Raw genomic sequence first — 18606 nt, 5'->3', positions numbered from 1 at the left:
GGCCAGTGCCTTCCACTGAAGGGACAGATGGGAAATGGTCTGAAAAGGTGCTATGACCTGGAGCTTCAGAGACTTGGACACTTCTTCTCCTCAGGGATTTTGGTTTCCCCAATTAGAGCCCAGTGAAACTGAAAATCCCTGCTCAGCTGCCAGTGAATTTCAAACACTGATTTTGAAGCCAGGAAGGTTCTGGAGAAGACATTTCAAAGTAAGCAACCTCACCTCCCCAGCTGCCTGCTTTACCAAGGGGATCCAGTCCCTCATGCTTAATCACAGCATTTCTAAAAATCAGTGGTCTGGGATGGGGTGTGGGAAGGCACAAATAGGAGAGGAATAAAACATATTTGGAGGGGAATTCCCTGTGGATTTGTCAGATCAGGACTGAAAGTCTTTCACTGGATTAACGAAGTTTCTTGTACAGGAATTGATGCCCAATTACTCTGCATTATGACCTTTCATTATTTTTATCAACTCTACCCCCTCATTCCACAAGATCAGTTATCAAGCAGCAGTTGCCTCTCCCACTCCAGGCAGGTCGCCTGCAGTTCCACCACACTCCCTCTCCTAAGGAACTGCTCCACATTAGGAGCCACCATAGTCTGCAACGACATTTTTACACATGCTGACATTGGCAGCAAGTTACACGATTGCTAGGCTTTAAAATACTCTGTGCATAGGTCTGGCTGTTGACTGGGAAGGGGAACAAACAGCATTCAGCACAACAAAAAGGCCAGTTCTGGTATTGAGCAAAGAAGGGAGCTGGGCTCAGGACTTGGTGACATCAGATGTGAAAAGCCATCAGAAGACAGGGATGAAAAACTGCTCATGTCCTGTATCACAGTCTTCACATTCATTACAAAAGCCCCCCCCCCCCCCCCCATGTCTAGAAGCCTGCAGGATGAGAGATACTTAAAAGCCCATGTGTAAGGCATCTTGTGATGCTTGCCTGAATCTGCAGGCAGCCTGAGAAGCATGAGCTCTTATCTCAACATAAGATAACTAAGAATCACAGATCTGGAAAGGATAAGACAGCGGCAGCTCACTGTCTTTCCCAAAATACTGTATTTCTCACCTAGCCTCCAAACTACTATCCTGGCTTTCCAGGGAAGGAATAATGTGGAGTGCAGACAGAAACCACTGCTCCTTCCTCCACTGTCAGTGGTGTGCCAAGATCCCAAACTGCACTAATTTGACCTTGCCAGACTTTTCAAGGCAACAAGTACATGGGTCTCTGCCCTTAAGACTTGACATTCAAAGCCTCCAACCCTTCAAAACCATCTTCACTTGCTTGGCTTATAGCTGCTCATATCCACATGACATGAATTGAGTTGCAGGCAAAGAAGGGCTGGGACGTGCATTCTATTGCAAGAGTTGTGGGAGAGCAGAAGAGACTATCTAAGGACTAGTAAGTAGTAATGACTAAGGAGAGCAGACTATCACAAACCTTCCCCTCTCCACCAGGTGACAAACTCTACAAACCACGGACCCTTGCAACCTTCGCCCTTGCCTAAAGTCTGATTTTTCCCTAGAATATTTGTCTTTCCTACATTTCCCCTCAGTAATGATCTAATCAAGGAGAATTCTTCTGGTATTAATCAGATGAGCAGGGGAGCACTTTGTGGTTAATATTATCAATGGGGATGTCAGGAAGGCTTTGACAGGATTACCCTTGGAATTTGCCATTTATTAACTAAGCCATTAGCTAAAATGGCACAGCTGGGGTGGGGCTGGTTTTGCTTTGCACATGGGAGATGGCTTGTTTGAGGGTGGGGAAGCTGAGGGTGGTGGAGTTCTGTCTCCATCTGATTCAAAGATCTCAAACAGCTGCCCTGGCAGCCCTGAGATATCTCTCCTCATCTGTGCATCTTTCTTTGCTTTCATCATCTCTTCCCATTATTGGGAAATCATCACAAATGAGGCTGCAGACTGAGCTAGGAGACCTTGCACCACCATGCGTAGGCTTGTGGTCCAGACCTGGGAGGATGGGGATGAAGCCCTGCTGTTACAGGCTGTTCTGCTATGGGAGGCCACAGATGAACACTCCAAACCCCTTAGCCCAGGGCACCAGGAAGGAGAACCCAGGTTTAGAAATAGAAGCATATTAGACTTGCAGAAGCAGCTGGAACACAAAGTAAGCACACACAGGAAGGTTAGGCAAGTGAGAGAAACGAAACGATTACTTTGTTTTCTCTCCTTGAATTTTGCAGAGCTGCTCATCCAACACAGGCAGGTGGATAAACATGGTGGGGGAATGAAAGAATACAATCAAACATTAAAGAGGGAACCAGTGTAAAAGTATAGCTGCAACACCCTCCTCCTCCCAAATTCCAGAAGTGCTAGGCACCATTTGCTGTGCTCCACACAACTTTACATGGGCTGATGCTGGAGGGAACTTCTGCAAACTTCACTCTCAAAGACCACTGCACCAGAGAAAAGACAGAGGCACCCAGCACTGAAAGCGGCTGGGCTGTGGAGAAAAGGGCCAAAGAGTAAAAGAAACTCCCCTAACACAGCAGGGTATGTCTTTATTCATTCCTTATTCAGGCAGGAGCAGGGACATAAAGTAAAATTTCTATTTAGTGCTTTTGTTCTTGATAGCACACCTCAGGAAAGATGGCAGGATTCCCTCTGCACAGCTAGTTCTGCAGGATGAATCCCATGCAACAGCACTGGTTTCCTTGCAGAAAAAGGGTCTCTAGTCCTGGGGGGCAGGTGGAGCACAGAGCTCCAGAGCAGAGATTCTGGGGACAGGACAAAGGCACTCAGGACAGATGTGAGTCAGCGTCTGGGGAGTCTAAAGTGCATGTAGCTCAATGGAGGCCAGGCCTGAAAGCTGCCTCTAAATAGCATCTCACTGCCAGAGACAAACCCCTTACCTGGACAGAACCATCCCAAGGGTGTGCCTCAGCAGGGCAGTTTTTACACTCTTACAAACCCCAGAATACAAAGACATTGACTGAGAGCTTTTAGCATCTCCCCAGGTTTGTACCTGCAGCACCTGTGCATTCAGATATCCCACGGTGTTTACTTGTCATGGGTATGTCAGTGGAGTAACTGGACTCAGCATGGGGCAGAACTGGGCCCTCACAGAGCATTTAGATGGGAAAGAAACACTGCTCTAATCTAGAAAGGCAAATCCTGTCCTGCCTGATCAGCTAAAGAAAGAATTAACACTAGAATCCAAACTGCTGCAGCAACAAAAGCACATCCAACCCATACAGTCTCCTCTACTTCAATACACACAGCATATATTTGTGTAACTCCAGCTACTCTCACTTGAAATGTGGCACTTTTGCAGAGAGAGGCCAGCAAGAGGAGGTCCTTGAAATCTTGGTAAAATTGGTAAGATGTGTTTCCTAGATCATAAACCAAGATCTTGCATCAGCCCTTTACCATTTATTCAGCACAAACAGAATTAACTGAAAATCCAACAGCTACTCCATAACTTCTCACATCGGTTATGGAAAAACCTATCAATTCATGTCTCAAAGTCCAGGTGTGAAATTCCCATTTCTCAATTTGTTCCAGCAATTGCTCTGATGAGGGAACATCATCATTTCTTCACAAGGTACTTTGAAGAAGTCTGGCTCTGAACCCAAATTCTCTATACCAATGTCATCTTCTTCACCTGAAGCAGATCTCCTAGTCTTCATCTAGAAAGAAGGTTATGGGTTCTTGTGGAGGCAGCTTGCTCTGAAGAGGTCCACCCAAAAGGTAAATGAAAAGCCAAAAACATGTCAACATAAAATAGAGACTGAACCTAGCAAAACTGCTGCTGATATTCGGGAGCAGAAACCACATGCCTCTTGCCTGAACAATTTCCAAACCATAAATGATGTTTAATGTGGAAAAAGTCATAAATGTACAAAAGTTACTCCTAAAACCAAAAACACAGAGATTCTTGCTTATGGCTTTGATGAATGAAGTGTTCTGTATTCTGGCGTCACGCTTGGCACTCTAAAGAACCTTGCTGCTAGGTGGAAATTCATGGCACTGTATGTCAGCATGTCCAATGCCTTTGCAGCAGACTGAAGAGTGCCCTTCAAGATCCTAACACAGGCTAGTTCTGTTGACTGCTCAGCAAGATGGAATATGTTCTCCTTTTACCAATGGTATATCATAAGAAAGGGTTAAATGATACTAAAAGGACTTTAGATATTGCTGTGCACTATGTTCTTTCCTACTCTCTGTTCCTACCTGCCTTTCAGCTGCTGTTCAATTCAGCAAGAGACAATGCATGAATACATCACACTCAAGCCAGAAGCAGCGGATTTAGGGATTTCAAAGGACACAGGAGCTAAGGAAACGATGCTCTAGTCTCCTCTCTGTTACTGTTGGTTTGCAGACATTTCCAAGTATGTTCCAAAACTATATTTAAAATTAAGCTTTTAAAGTAAACAGTTTGCACCGGGTGCCAAGACTGCTTTGGTGCCAAAATAGAAAACTCTGTCTGGCACATGCACCACTTTCCAAGCAGGAAATCCAACAAAGCATTTAATACAACAGACATCATTTGATAGTCTCAACCAAGACGCCCACTTGGCACTGGCAATAACCAGTCTTCCATCAACTACATCCAAAAATGATGCTTGCTTAACTCGTTATCATGCAAAACACTGATGGGAGTATCTTCCTCTTTTGAAGTCCGCTGGAACTGGAAGCGTAGGCTGAAAGTGCCTGGTACACAACCATGCAGAACATCTGAGAACCACCCTTCCGAGGTGGAAGCAGACAGAATAACATTGGAAAGCAGAGCTTCCCCAGTCTCTTCTGCACGGTGAGTCACAAAGAGTACGCACCATGCTGGGGAATCCCTACAGGAGCTACAGCCATGGGCAACACAGGGAAGCAAAACCAGAAACCATTGTATGGAAGAGGCTTGCTGGAAGAGGTCAGCAAGCCTGTAGCTATTCTGTCAGCTCTCCAAAGGTAACTAGCGGCTCATGAGCAGACCACAGCCTTGAGTGCCACTATCTGAAATGGTTTCCTTTTCCCCTACCACTAGTTATTTCCATGTTAAGTAATCCCAAGCTTCTGTACAAGGATTTGTTTCTCTTCCTGCACCAGTGAGAGACGGGGTCTTCCCATGGTGTGAGAGAGAGCTATAGTAACTCCTTCACTTGCAAAAGCAGCATCACTTAGAAAAAGCAATGAGGTGGATAGCGTAAGAGCTGCTACAAACATGTAGCAGTATTTTTGCTTAGAAACCTGTGTGTGACGTCAGATCCACAGGACCAAGCTGTACTATCAACACTTGAGGATTCAGTTTTCCTAGGCAAAAATGGTCTGTTGAAAGAAATTCATAGCTGAAAATATTACATCACCATATGATTTGTTGAAACACACTCCTCAGTGATCTTCTGAAACCTTGCCTCTAGGCAGAGAAAAAGGCATGCTACCGACCAATGGATCGCTCTGAGCAGATCCTGATCCCTGTTTCCATCATTTCTAACCACTGAGTGATTCAGTTTTCCTTTTTAACTCCTGCACCTCAATTAAACAGGCTGTCAGTGGCTCAAGGCCAAGTCTGGCCCTCTCACTCTGACAACACACTTTAATTTTGCTGTTCAAGCACTTCTTCCGGGACAGGTGCCCAGTAAGTGCTTTAGAAATCAGAGTTTACTGTTCACAAGAAGAAGAATTTCAGGAAAAATACCATCATAACATCCATGATGGGGGGGGGGGGGTGTTATCACACTCATTACAGCTACACACTTTTGGCCTTCTGAATTGTGCTTTTTTGGGGTCCCACCCACCGTAGGTTGCAAGTTTCCAGTGCACCTGGAGTGAACATTGCCTCAGGTCTGGTAGCATCCAGATCCATGGTGGTGTTCTCCCTGGACACTGGGAAGCAGTGATTAACAGGATCTTTACAGCCAGGTAGTTAGAACTAAAGTATGTCAGAGGAAATATATTCCTCAGCTTACCCACTGTAGCATACTTGGTCCTTCCTTCAAGCTAGAACTGGAAAGACACAAATCCTTTGTGTCTCAGCAGACATTTTATTACTGAAGAGGCAACAAGGTTGAGTGTCCCCCCTAACAATTCATGAAGTTCTCTTTTTCACTGTCAGTCTCTTTTGCTATTTGGTTTCTAACAAGTTTTGTCCCCAGCATAAGCAACTTTTACACTGTATTACTGGCTGGTGCAGCTAGGTTAGAGTCTGCACACCAATGAGCTGTCATACACCAGATGCAGAAGGAAAGATTGAGCTCCACATGAGTGATGAGGCATTCTTCATTGGCGGTACTTCTGTTTTACTCTCTGGTTCATTACTGAATGCTGCTCCTGCCTCTTACCATTTGCCACTGGTAAGAGGCAGGAGCTTCTGTACAGTCCCCAGGAATCCAGGCATTGCTCCCATGCTCCAGCCTGGTGCTTGCTTGTTATTACCCTTCCTGGTTTTCCTATCCTTTTCCAAAAAGGCTGAGGCACTTTTTCCTTTTTCTCAGCTATCCTATGTGTTTTCCTCACACCTATTCAAAATTTCCCACCGTAACAATCCAACAATGCCACCACTGCCTGTGTCACAGCACCAACCTCTGAGCAGTCATTCCTGGAGCTGCCATGGAAACACAAGCACTGCTGAGCAAGAGCCTTCTGGGCAAGGCATGGCTCCTCACCTGCAGCCTGGGCACACCACCTGAACCTGCTGTCACGGCGCCCTGTCTCACTAAGGGTAGAAGGTAAATTGCAATCCTTTATTCCTCCACATGGAGCACAGAAGTAACCTGAATAAATTATTTTTGTTGTTGTTTTAAATATGCTTATTTCTTCTGGGGACTTCCAAACTAGATTTTAAAAATGGTTAGGAATGAAGAATACAGTGGTACCCTATTCCAATGGATGAAGAGTCTCACCATTGTAATGCATTACCCTCTTTCTCTCCTAAATTTACTGAGCTCCAGCTTTTAACCACTGAATAGTGACACTTTTCTTTTTTTCCCTAGTTGGATAATTCCATTATCAAAGCTGTGCTCTCAAAACAAGTACTAAGAGATCACAGTAAGGGCTCCCTTCTATTCAGTAAATTAAACACATTGGTTGACTGGGGTGCTAGAACTGATTCTTAGTTATCAAGAAGTCTCCAGCTCAAAACACATACACCTAGGGCCAAGTGTTGATGCAGCTTTGAGTCATCTGGCATTATTTCCACCAGCACTGGTGAAAAGAGCCAGGTTACAATGCAGTAGAGACATTAGTGAACCCAAATTCCTCTAAAGAATGAAATAGTGCTTAGACCAGGCTTGAAGTTTTCTAGTGAAGAGACACAAAGTATGTCTGGTTGCCACACAAGACTCTGTTTGGTGACTAAGTATACCTGAGTATCTTGTTAACATGCCCTACGATCTTGAAAGCTGACCCTTTGCAATAAGAAGTGTGACAAAGAAACAAGCTCTTGAATGGGGGGAAAAAAGGCTGTATGCCCTAAGCACTGTAACCCGAATAAAGGTGCTTTCTAAAGGAACAAAGATGCTTGTACACAGGTGCCTGCTACAATTGCTGCTCCTTGAGTCAGGGGCAAGTGCAAGACAGCCACACTGCTGGGAAGTGGGCAGCACTGGAGTTTGAAGCAGTGAGGCTGATGCTGGTCTGCGCAGCCTCCCGATGTCACAACAGTTCCTGAAAATTCCCGAGTTCCAGAAGAGCTGCCCGACTTCCTCAGAGCTGCTGCCTCCAGCTGCATGCGCAACACTGGCGGGCTGTGTATTTCAGGAATGTGAAAAACTGGCACAGTGAGCTCTGATTCAGCCAAGATGATGTGTTGGGACATGACTGAAGTTAATTAAAAGGAGCTTAAGACAGACAGACAAAAAAAAGAGTTTGCAAGACTTCTTAAAGAGCCAATTAATTATTATTTGTGGCTGCACACGCCAGCTGGGCCACAACACGGAATCTCCCCTGTGCTCACCACTCACCTCAGAGCCTTTGTACAATGCCAAAGAAAACCCACATGCAGGTCAGCCTTTGGGAGCTCTGGGCTGAAATCCCTGCACTGGAGCTGGGTGAAACTTTACTGCGATCATCAGAATGGCATCATTTACACCCACAGAGTTACGCTAGGTCTTAATGGAACAAGAAATGAACATTATCTTGGTTGACATGTAAAACAGCATGGACTACTGAAGAGCAGGATGACCCAGTGACAATAATCTTTGTGTGCATGGACTGGAAAAGGAAGGACTGGCTCTGCCTGGAGTCAGGGTGGGGAAAGAGAGAATAACTGTGAATAATTTCATCCTCTCTACTGCATTACAGTGATCATTTTCAGAGCTGCACAAGGCACCCACACTAAAAGAAGCCTGGTTTCCCAGAACACACTTCCAGACTAGTTTCCTATAAGGAATTTGTTGCCTCCTTAGCAATTCCCTGACTCTAAACTCCTCTGAACTCCCAAAGACTAAATTCTGAGTTGCAAGTTTATGGCCCCAAACTCTTCATTACCTCCCCAAGGATAGCAAAGCAATGCTCACATGCATGAACAACCTCCTCAATTCTTCTACACATTCAGCTAGTGCTGTCCCAGAGAGAGTGGGTTTTGCCATAGATCAGCCTGGCTGGGAGCTGGAGCCACATGCACTGCACAACAGAGCAGCCAGAGCCACCCATGGGCTGTGCTAGCCCATGCTTTCCAAAACTTCCCCTTTACCTGCTCAAGAGGAACAGACCCCGCTACACCCTTGTCAGTAACCAACACAAATGTTTAAGAGAAGGCTGCAAATTTGAACAAAGGGGACTTCTTAACTTCGGCTGCCTGTCATTCCAGGGGCTGATGGTGATCCCAGCTCACAGGGCTCCTGTGTGCGTGTGAGTGGCACGGCTGGAGCCTCCCTCCCACCGCTGCAGGCCCCACACCTGCTCGCACAGCCCTACCTGCACGTCTACCTTGGCAGCCCCTGTGGCATTTGCTGGGGTGGGGGTGGGAAGACCATGGTGTCATTTACACACAGGTTGAGCAAACCAGGTGCAATCAGCTTGGGTTTGGCTGAAGAATCCTCCACCCTTCTCAAGCTATTTTAACCCCTGCAGTGCCAAACCTTTAGGCATGCCCACGGTAATGAAAGCGTTCGTCTACAGAGAAGAAATCTTTAGGTCAATCATCATTCTCAGATTCCCAAAGGCACCACAGGAGGGACAGGTCATATTAAAGATCTACTGCTTAAAGACAGATGGCAAGTGCTCCAGCTACAGTACTTGGAGAATCATTTTAACCAAAGCAATGAAAACACGAAGCAAGAATCATAAAATCAATTGTCATCTGAAAATGGTCTCATTGCCCTTCTACTGCCTGGCCTTGGACAAGCTAAAATGATGCTTGAAAACCCTCTGAAAAGCACAGCATAGGGTCCAATGCGCTGCAAGTACATTAGGCAATAATACTGTGACCTACCCATTCCTCTCCAGAAGCTGCATCTCTTCTGGTGCCAGTGCGGGAGCATTAGGAAGTGCTCCCTGCTTCAGCCTTGAGACATAGTGCTTGGTTAGCCACCATGCAGGTTAGGTTCAGAAGGTGAGCTGGAGGGACGTATCTTCTACACAGCTTTGAAAATAAAGCACCTACTGCACACAGCAGCATATATGCTGGAGCATAAGCAGATAAACTGGCACTTCTGAGCAGTTCACATGTAATTTAAATGAGTCACAGCCGGGGCACTGTGGTGGCACAGGGACCACTGGGCAACCCAGGCTTCAGTACTGGGAAGCAGCACAGCAGTAGCACTGCACCACCCTTGGTCACAGCTGCACGTTCAGTCCAGCTCTATCCCACAGAGGCAAAATCCCTTGGACCCACGATGGGAAAATCACTCCCTGGTACGCTCACCTTTTGTCTTCCCACCCACTGAGCTCTCTGGTTTGTGGGGTGTACATCTCGTGGCCCTCTGACACAAAGAAGGTTTGGGGATGAGGTTTGTAGGGGCTGGACCATTCATTATCCATCCCTGAGCTCAGGGGTCCATAAAGTCAATTAAGGGCTGCTGCTTACTCTGTCTGTTATGTTGCTCAAAATTAACACTATCATGACAAAACCTTAAGATGGAAACCCCTACGGGAAGTTGCCAACTGAAGATCACACAGGCTGAGGGGGACGTGTGCAGAAAGGCCTGGAACAGCGGATTTCATTTGAGTTTCTATCTCCAGTTGTTCTTCTAAACCTTTCACAAAGGGTTGAAGAAACGGGAGGAATTTGGAGGGAAGTCCTGCCTGAAAGTAGCTCAACACCTTGCTGGATCCTTGCCAAATGCAGTTTCAAATTAACAACTCCAAACTAGCAAAGAAAATGCTTCTTTGGACACCCGGGGGGTCAGTGCGACACCCAAGCACAGGCACAAGGCAGAGCTCAGCTCTGACACTAAAGACAAGGTTGCTCACCTCTCCCGGGGGCTGAAGCCCAGAGAAAGGGGCACTGCTTCCAGGAGGGGACAAAGCCTGCAAGCCCCACAACAAAAGCCACTTTTCAGCAGCACATAAAGGAAGGAGGGCCCGGCTCTGCCCCTCCAGCCAGACCCCACCCCTCGCAGCGTGGAGGCCTTCGCCCCAGCGCCAGCCAAATCTAATCAAGCCTGACACACAAGACAAGCGGACAGCCACTGCCTAAGGCACCCCTGGCCTCCCCGACCCACCGGGGCGCTGCCTTGCTCATGCCAGCCCCACGGTACCTTCCTGCCTCCTGCAGCAGCCTGGCCCCCAGCCCGGCCATCACCACCTCTGGTCAGGCAGGGTGAGGTGAGCCCCCTTCCTCCGCCAGCCTGGGGGCCTGCGACCATCACTGCACCAAAGCGATGGCTCTGCTGGTGTAGGGGGAGAGGCGGCCCATGGCCCTGCTGTAGCTGGGCATGAGCCCTTCCCTGCTTGCTGCCTGGACCCACGTCCCCTCTCCCTCACACCAGCACCCATCAGTGGGTGCTATGTACCCGGGGGAGTCTTTTCCCCCGGTCTTCACAATTTAAAGCACAGTCAGTGTTGATTAAAACATACAGGATCTGGGCCAGATCCTCAACGATACAAGTTTACTGTCAGCTATGAGGAAAAAAAACACCCCAAACCTAAAGCTTTAAAAGAGTTCATTTAAGCATTGCTGGGACAAAGAAGCAAGTGCTGGAGGTAGAAAGCAGCTCCAAGCAGTCAGACCTGTCTCCTAATAGCAGGGAAGGCTGAATATTTCCTAAAATTGCCCCTCCTGCATTACCTACTCCACTGCTCAGGTCAGAGCCCAGTGTGCTCCACAGCGGGTGAGAATCTCGCAAGGAAAGCTGAATAAGCATTGCTTGAAAGGTAGGAGGCAGGAATTCACCAAAGTGAAGAGGAGGAGAGAGCACAGGCTGTTTTTAGAAGTACTGGCACCACCTTAGTCTGCATCGGCCAGGAAACTGGTTGGAAGCCCCAGGACTTGAGTAAGACACCCAGACCTGGGAGCCAGAAGAGGAAGGGACTTGGCAGAAATTCCCCTGCAAAGCAAGGAATCATTCTGCAGCAGAATATTCAGCTTGGCCTCACTGCAAACAATCCCTGCCAGATACCTGATCATGCCACCACCATCAGCACTCTGCTCCCCTGCTCTAATATAGCCATGAATCTTCTTCATCCACATCTATCTTCCATTTGATCTGATTCAAACAGCTTCCCTCTAACCCCAGTCTTCCCGCATTGCCCTGGGGCCATCACAGTGCTCTGCACCAACAGTGTCCCATCCCCCTGGCTTCCAGCTGCCCACCCTCATTCCTCCCACACTTGCCCTTTGGGCACTGTTGTCCCACCCCCTCCTTTGAGAGGCAACGGCTTATAGCACACGGCAGTGTGAAAACCCACTGCTCTGGTCTTCCTGGGGTTAAAGACAAAGAGGCCAAGCATCAAAGAGCCAACTCAGGGAAATTTTGGCACCGTGCAGGAAGCTGAGATAACCTGGCTGATGCATTGCTAAACTCACTGCTTCAGTTTATCTTTATCCTTCCTCTGCGGGACTGGCTGCATGGAGCACACCCCATGCACAGTGTGGTATACAGCCCAGGGCAGCTGGAATGTTTGTAAGGAAACAGAGCAGATAGGATAATATTATAGCACTGCATTTATTTTCTTAACTTGCTTGCAACACAGAAGGACAGCGAGAGATGCAATGCCAGGCAGCTGGGGCGCCTGACACCCACAGTAGCATGATGGAGCTAAAATACACCTCCCTGTCCTGCAGAAAGCTGTGTGTGTCAGGGATCTGGTGCCAGCATAAATCCATAGGCAAAGTCTGAGAGGTTTACAAGAACTTTGAGAAAAATACCACTTCAAACACCCACCTTAAAGCTTCACTGTGTAAACAGCAGCCACGTCCTTGTTTTCTGAACGTGTTTGTCCCTTTTGAAATCAAAACATGAAGTAGAACAATTATAACTGTTAAAGACTTTTTCTAGGGCACAACAATACACTGAATAATTTCCCTTCATCTATTCCACTGAAACAAAAATAACCCTTTTAAGAAGACTATCATCAGTCTATCTCTCCCCAGCAGATGCAGAAAAGATAAATCTATGCTTGAGTTGTAGTCCTAACATGTCATCTAAGAAGACTGTCAATTCCAGTCCAGCTATGAGTATCTGTTGCTAGAGGAATAAAATCCTAGCTGAAAGTCTAGAGCTAAAACGTAACTACCCTGGAAACATCTTGCTAATGAACAAATGACTTGTAAAACATCCACTAGCAGTCACAATTGTATGCTAATTATCCTCTGTGTTGAAAAGCAGCATAAACATAACCAAATTCACTTGCGGAATGCCAAAAATTGAGACAAAATAAAGCAGAGTTCACTTTGGACCTGAGATTTGCCACACCAGCTTTGAAGTTACACAGGAACAGCCCCTTCAGGCCACAGCTCTGGTTCCAGGCCTTTTGTCCAGTGCATCCTGCTGCAGACTGGACCCTGCATTCTTCCCCTTACAGAATCAATGCCTGCAGAGGGAAGGCCTTGTGCCCATACAGCAAAGTGTGTGGCACCAGCAGGCATGGAGGGAAGCACAGAAAATAGGTTTGATCATGGCTAAAGGGATGACTGATAAGCAGAAAAGTACAAATTTTGTTCTTCATTACTTTAAATTAGAATAAGGCCGTATCTTTGGGTGCCTGCCTAGTTTTTCCAAGCTAGCTGGATTCCCATCCTGTCCTCCTTTCCACATACTCAGTTCTGGCCATGAGTTTAAGGCTCCCGAAGGGCACCAGATGTTGAGGGATGTTTGTTTGTTTGAACTCTCCTTGCAAAAACAACAATAAAAGAAGGGAAGAAGATTGGATGAGTGCAGATTTGCTTTCCAGCAGAGTATGACTAAGGCAGGGAGGCAGCTTGGTAAATACACTCAGGGAGGACTAAGCAGAGGGACACAAAAAACGTACAGAGAATCACAAAAGAAGCAAAGGGACAGAAGTTTCCTGTCATTAGCAAAGTGAAGAAAATGGAGACAAAACGGGTGGATCAGGAGAAAGTTTTTGCGGACACAGCCTGGAGGAGGAAAGACAAGAGTTTAATCTCCAGGCACAGTCTAGTACAGACCCAGCAAACTGAAAGCTGAGTCGGTGAGAAAAGCAAGGGCAGGAGAGAGAGCAGAGAATGGGGCTCACTTGCTGGGGAGCAGTCCAAATGTTGTGCTGGACCCTGCTTTGGTCAGTCACTGTTGTGTTACTGGGGATTTCACACTGTCTTTCTAGAAGCTTGTAACATTGGGGAAACTTCTCCAGGAAATCTGCCATGCCTGCATGGAAGAGCACTGTGATCAAGGTGAGCCATGGGAGGTGTAACAGAAAAGCTGCGAGGATGAATATGAGGAAAAAAAGTGTCTAAGAAATCCAAATTGATCCTGGTTTGTGGGACAGGGACAATCTGAGGAGGAAAAGATAGCGTAAACAAGACAAAAAGAAGGCCCTAGAAGGAGAGGACACAAGTTCTTTGAACTGAAATTTTGCTTTACTTTAAAACACACATTGCAAGAGAGATGCGCACATGCACGCACACACAAACAAGTCAAGTATCCACATGAACACAGTTGGTTCTGGATATTCCTTCTTTCTTTAATTGGTCCCAGGTGAGGCATCAACAATCACATCTGGAAATTTTTATACAAATGGCAGGAAAGCCAATGACTCGGGTCACAAATATTTCACGCTCTCTCTTTGCCAGAAACACAGGACAAATGTGGTTTACATCTGCCTCCCTATAAATACACACACTCACACTTGCAAGATTCTCTGCTATGGCAGATACTTCTGCATGGAAAAGCCGAGCTGGTCAGTGTACCTCCCATCCCGCACAAGGGGGATTCGGTCAGAACTGAGAAACTGGATGCTGGGTGATACCTGTGGTCAACACCAGGCTTATCATTAGGATAAGGCTCAAGAGATGGCAAAGACATCCTTACTGTAGAAGTAAAGCACAGAATCAAATTACATGGATGAACACGTTCGAAAGCTGCTGCAGCCCCAGCTTCCCAGAGACAGACTCTCCACGAGACCACAGGAGAGGCTGTGCCACGCACACCCAGGTTTTGCCTGACACGCAAACTCAGCTTAGCTTTCAAAAGCTCATCTTTCAAGGAAAAAAGCCACCAGGCTTCCCTTAATCCCCTATGCTTCCTGCCTGCTGTTAACAGGCTTGCTGAAGAAAGGCAGTGGTGGCAGTAGCTCCCACCTGAATTTATCCATACCTAGCCAAGAAGAGACTGTACTAGTTTCTTGTCTGTGATTCAAGCAGGGCACTCCCTGACTTAACTAATTCTACCCAGTGTCCACTGGTGCTGCAAAATGCTGCACAAATCCAACACATCTTAGTAGTAAGGACCTATCTCTCGGGCATCAGAGCCCAGAACTCAGATCAAGTGCTAACTGTAGCACTGCTTCCTAGCAGAAACACCATGCTCAGCTTCTTTTTGGGAGTAAGCCTCAGAGAACACAGGATACCCTCAACACTGTTGCTATGTGAGCATTACAGTTGAAAAACATGGACACAGCTTCGTTGCTATTCATTCACAGGAATGCAGAGAAGACTTAACTCCTCTTCAGTACCAGCTAATTCTTAGAAGAACCACAAGATCTTTGGTTCTTTGCTCTTCTGGTATGTCCTGCTAGTGTAGATGATGCTGTTAGTAGCTTGCAGTAGATTCTGATTTAGAAGAACTGAGACCTGCTAGGTGCAAAGTGTGCCAAGAAGGCAGTTGGGCAGGAAAAGCTTACACATGAGCCAACTCTGACCCTATCTATGCAACTCTGTGTTGCTCCAGGGGTAAGGAGACTGTAGAGGTGACTAAATTAGATGTCAGAGGGAATCTCCCAACACCACCAAAGCAATCCATTTGGCATTTTTTCATTCCTTCTGCCTGCCCTTAGCATAGTGGATGCAGCAGTAGCTATTTAGAGAGCTCTGCCAACCAGCAGGGTATTTCATGGCAGCTCATGCCATCAGAATTTGTACTGGACATGAGAGTCAACAGCACTCAGTTTACTACATCTCTTGGCTTTGTTTTTTTCTTCATCTATGGTGTTTAGTTAAGGCATCTGGCCATATTTTCCCACATCTAAAACTCTAAAGCAAATTGGAAAGTTCCACGTATGTTCAAGCAAGATCTGATCACTCAGGCAGAACAGCACAGCAAGATACACATTCCCTTCAAGACAGTGGAATTCTAAAGGCAAAGCACTTAGAATTGACAAAAGGTCATTATTTTTTATTCAATGTTTAATTAACACATCCAATTTACCTCCAATCCCACTGTTGCAAGGAAGATCTGAAGAGTTTACTAATTTGGGGGGTTGTTAAAGGATTAAAGAAATTTGATTAAAGATAACAACTTTAGTCATTCATTCATTAGATCTTTAGAGCAATCCATCAGGCAGGGTAAAATGTGTGATGCTGCTGGTACCTGTCCTGTCCTCACAAGTAAAGAACAGGTACTGCCTTAACAAGCACCTCATTCGTTTTGGAGTTTTCCTTGGGGAAGCCTTACAAGGGTTACCACTGGAAACAAGATCACTGAACTGATCAATGAATTTGTCATGGATGGCTCACGCCGTTCTCCTCTGGTGCTTTGGGAGCTTTCCTGAAGCCCACACCAGGTTGGCCAGCATCCCTGCAGGATGGAGATAACACACAGGCCTAAGAGAAACTGAACCAAGCGGAAGCACAAATGGCTGGAGTCCTCATTCCAAGTGCTGACAGACACTGCAGTGCTCTGATTTATCCTCTGGAGCCTTTTTAAGGGTACACATTGAAATGACCTCCCCACGTGTCTCCACCAGCAATCATCTGGTATGCCACAGGTGTGAAGCTGTTGCTGCTCTTAACATCTTTTAAATGTTCTACCAGATGAAGAGATGAATTCCCTTTGTTCCTCGGAGATGGAGTTTCTTTCATTTCCTGCATAAGGATGCAGTCCACACTTCTAGTCAAGGGAACAGATGATGTAGGCCTAGAGGGTAAAGGTGCATTTGCATGGGATGGTTTATCAGGTATTTTTGCACAATTAATCATTTATGCCCATTGGGCTGTACATGTCTGTTAACAGCAGTACTTTTCTGAGGGTGTGCTCTGTTTCACAAGAGCTAAAGAGAAGAAAACCACCCTTTCAAATCCCTTTTCTCTCAGCCCATGGCCAGAGTCACCTTAAAACCAAACCTGAAAGAAAGGACCCTGATTTGGTCTATTTGCATATGTGATTATGTAAATCAACTTACTGCTGCTTATCCCATGGCAGCAGACCTGTCATAACTAGGCTGCAGAAGAGCCTCCAGGTCTGTGCCACAGTGGAGAAGAAGATTGGATTATAGAAAGGGACATATGCGTGAAAACAGGTCCTAGCTGCATATTCACAGTTCATCAGCAGGCACATGTGAAAAGTGGGATTTAACCCTTCACTGTCAGCAGGCAGGGAAGAGGAAGCAGTGCAACAACCATGGAGAATGCTTAAGTATAATGCAGCAGCCTCCGTTTGAACAGTTTAATACTTGAAAATCTAAGCATCCTGTGACCACTCAGAGAGCAGCCTGCTGTGTACAAAAGGGTTAATGTTTTTAAGCCATCGGAAAGATTTCCAGCCCCAGGATCATCACAAGAAGAGTTGTCTCATTCACATATCACTGTCACCGTCTGATGTGCGCACACAATCTGCTTGCTGCTCACCAGCATGTGCAGCACCTACCTCCTGAGATGTATGTTCTGCATAACTACACAGCTATCCTGCACCCCACTGCTGTCTAGACTGTCATCTCTCTTCATAGCTCCAGCCTTCCAGCTCCATCCTAGAGATGCAGCATCTAAACCAATGCTAGCTGCACTGCCTGCATGCCCAGGACATGGCCACAGCCCTCTACCCCTTTGTTCGTACTATGGGCCTGCCTGCTGAGCACTACCCAAACATCTCCCCCAGGGGCCAGGGTGTTACAAAGCAGCTTCTTTTCTTTGTGAGGCTCAACAGATCCTGTCAGTGCAAGAGCACTGCTGGGGTTAACACAACCCCATTTTTAATGCTGTGAGGAAACTGCTGTATGGACTGGAGGACAGGAGCAGAGAGACCAAGCTGTCTCCATCACGAGGAAATGGAAGCAGTGTTCAGGGATGCTTGGAAAGTGACAAGAAGTCACAAGATGTATTTTGCAAGCTTAAATAAACTCTTACTAGGGCTAATAAGGCACCTCTCACACAAAAAAAAAAAAAAAAAAAAGGAAAAAGGAAAAAGAATCAGCACTTCTGGAGAACACATCTGATATGAACCAGCCATCTCCAAGGACTGATTTTAAACTGACTACAGGAATAAGTGACAGTAACTTCAGAGCTCCAAGAAATATCCCGAAGCAGAACTAAATCTGCATCTGGATTTCTCTTTGTTCTGAGATTTGAACTCAGGCTGGTTTTGGCCAAGAGTCACTGAACTTTTAAAGCCAACTTTGCCCAATCTGAAGTTTCTAAACCAGGGCAAATAAAGCAGATTTGGCAGAGGTTTCTTTGGAGGGATTTTGCACACGTGACACAAACTCAAAGCAAAAGGTGTGGGGCAGGGGAAGGAGGGTTGGTTTTGTTTTGTTAATCCTTCCATGACTAGCAACACAGGAGGATTTTAGCAATACTGTAGGTTGTCCAGACCAGTAACATCTCTTCAGATGATGCTGGCTTTTTCTACCCTGGGTCAGCCTTTGTGAGCATAGGGAAGAGCACACTGAGAGGCAGTAGCTGACACTGGCTAACTCCATCTCATTTTCCTACTGCAAGCAGGAATGAGGTGAGAACAAACTGTGCTGAGTCAAAACCCAGCTTAGTGAAACGGCAGTGTTATGCACGGCCTTGGCAGTCCCACAGCACTGCACTTCAAGTACCTGCAGTTTGAAATGCAAACTAATAAGATAAAATTCCTTTACTTACAGGATTCCTCAACATCCTCCCAGTCATCAGGTTTTGATGCCCCTTAAAGCCAAGATCAAAAGCAGGAAACTGGGGTATCTGGATTATATCTGTACTCTAATCCCGCAGTTTAGATGCCACCTTCCTCTTCTGTGGTGGCAAACCATGCTCAGAATCAGGGAAACAACCAACTGTTTCTTTTCACCACCTTTATAGCTAAGACAGAGGCTTAGCTGTGGGGTTTCTTG

The 18606-nt window shown here is 46.3% G+C and overlaps 1 long non-coding RNA gene across 3 annotated transcripts in view; it reads right to left on the bottom strand.

The window, feature by feature from the left end:
- The window catches only part of LOC134170220 (uncharacterized), a 218793-nt gene that overhangs the window by 135350 nt on the left and 64837 nt on the right, over positions 1-18606 (bottom strand). The window lies entirely within an intron of this gene.

Source organism: Pezoporus occidentalis, unplaced genomic scaffold (genome assembly GCF_034315485.1).
Source record: "Pezoporus occidentalis ecotype Australia unplaced genomic scaffold, CSIRO_AGI_Poc_V1 ctg37, whole genome shotgun sequence".
Lineage (NCBI taxonomy): Eukaryota > Metazoa > Chordata > Aves > Psittaciformes > Psittacidae > Pezoporus > Pezoporus occidentalis.
The sequence above is the reverse complement of the archived record's forward strand: the minus strand, read 5'-3'. Positions and strand labels throughout refer to the sequence as shown.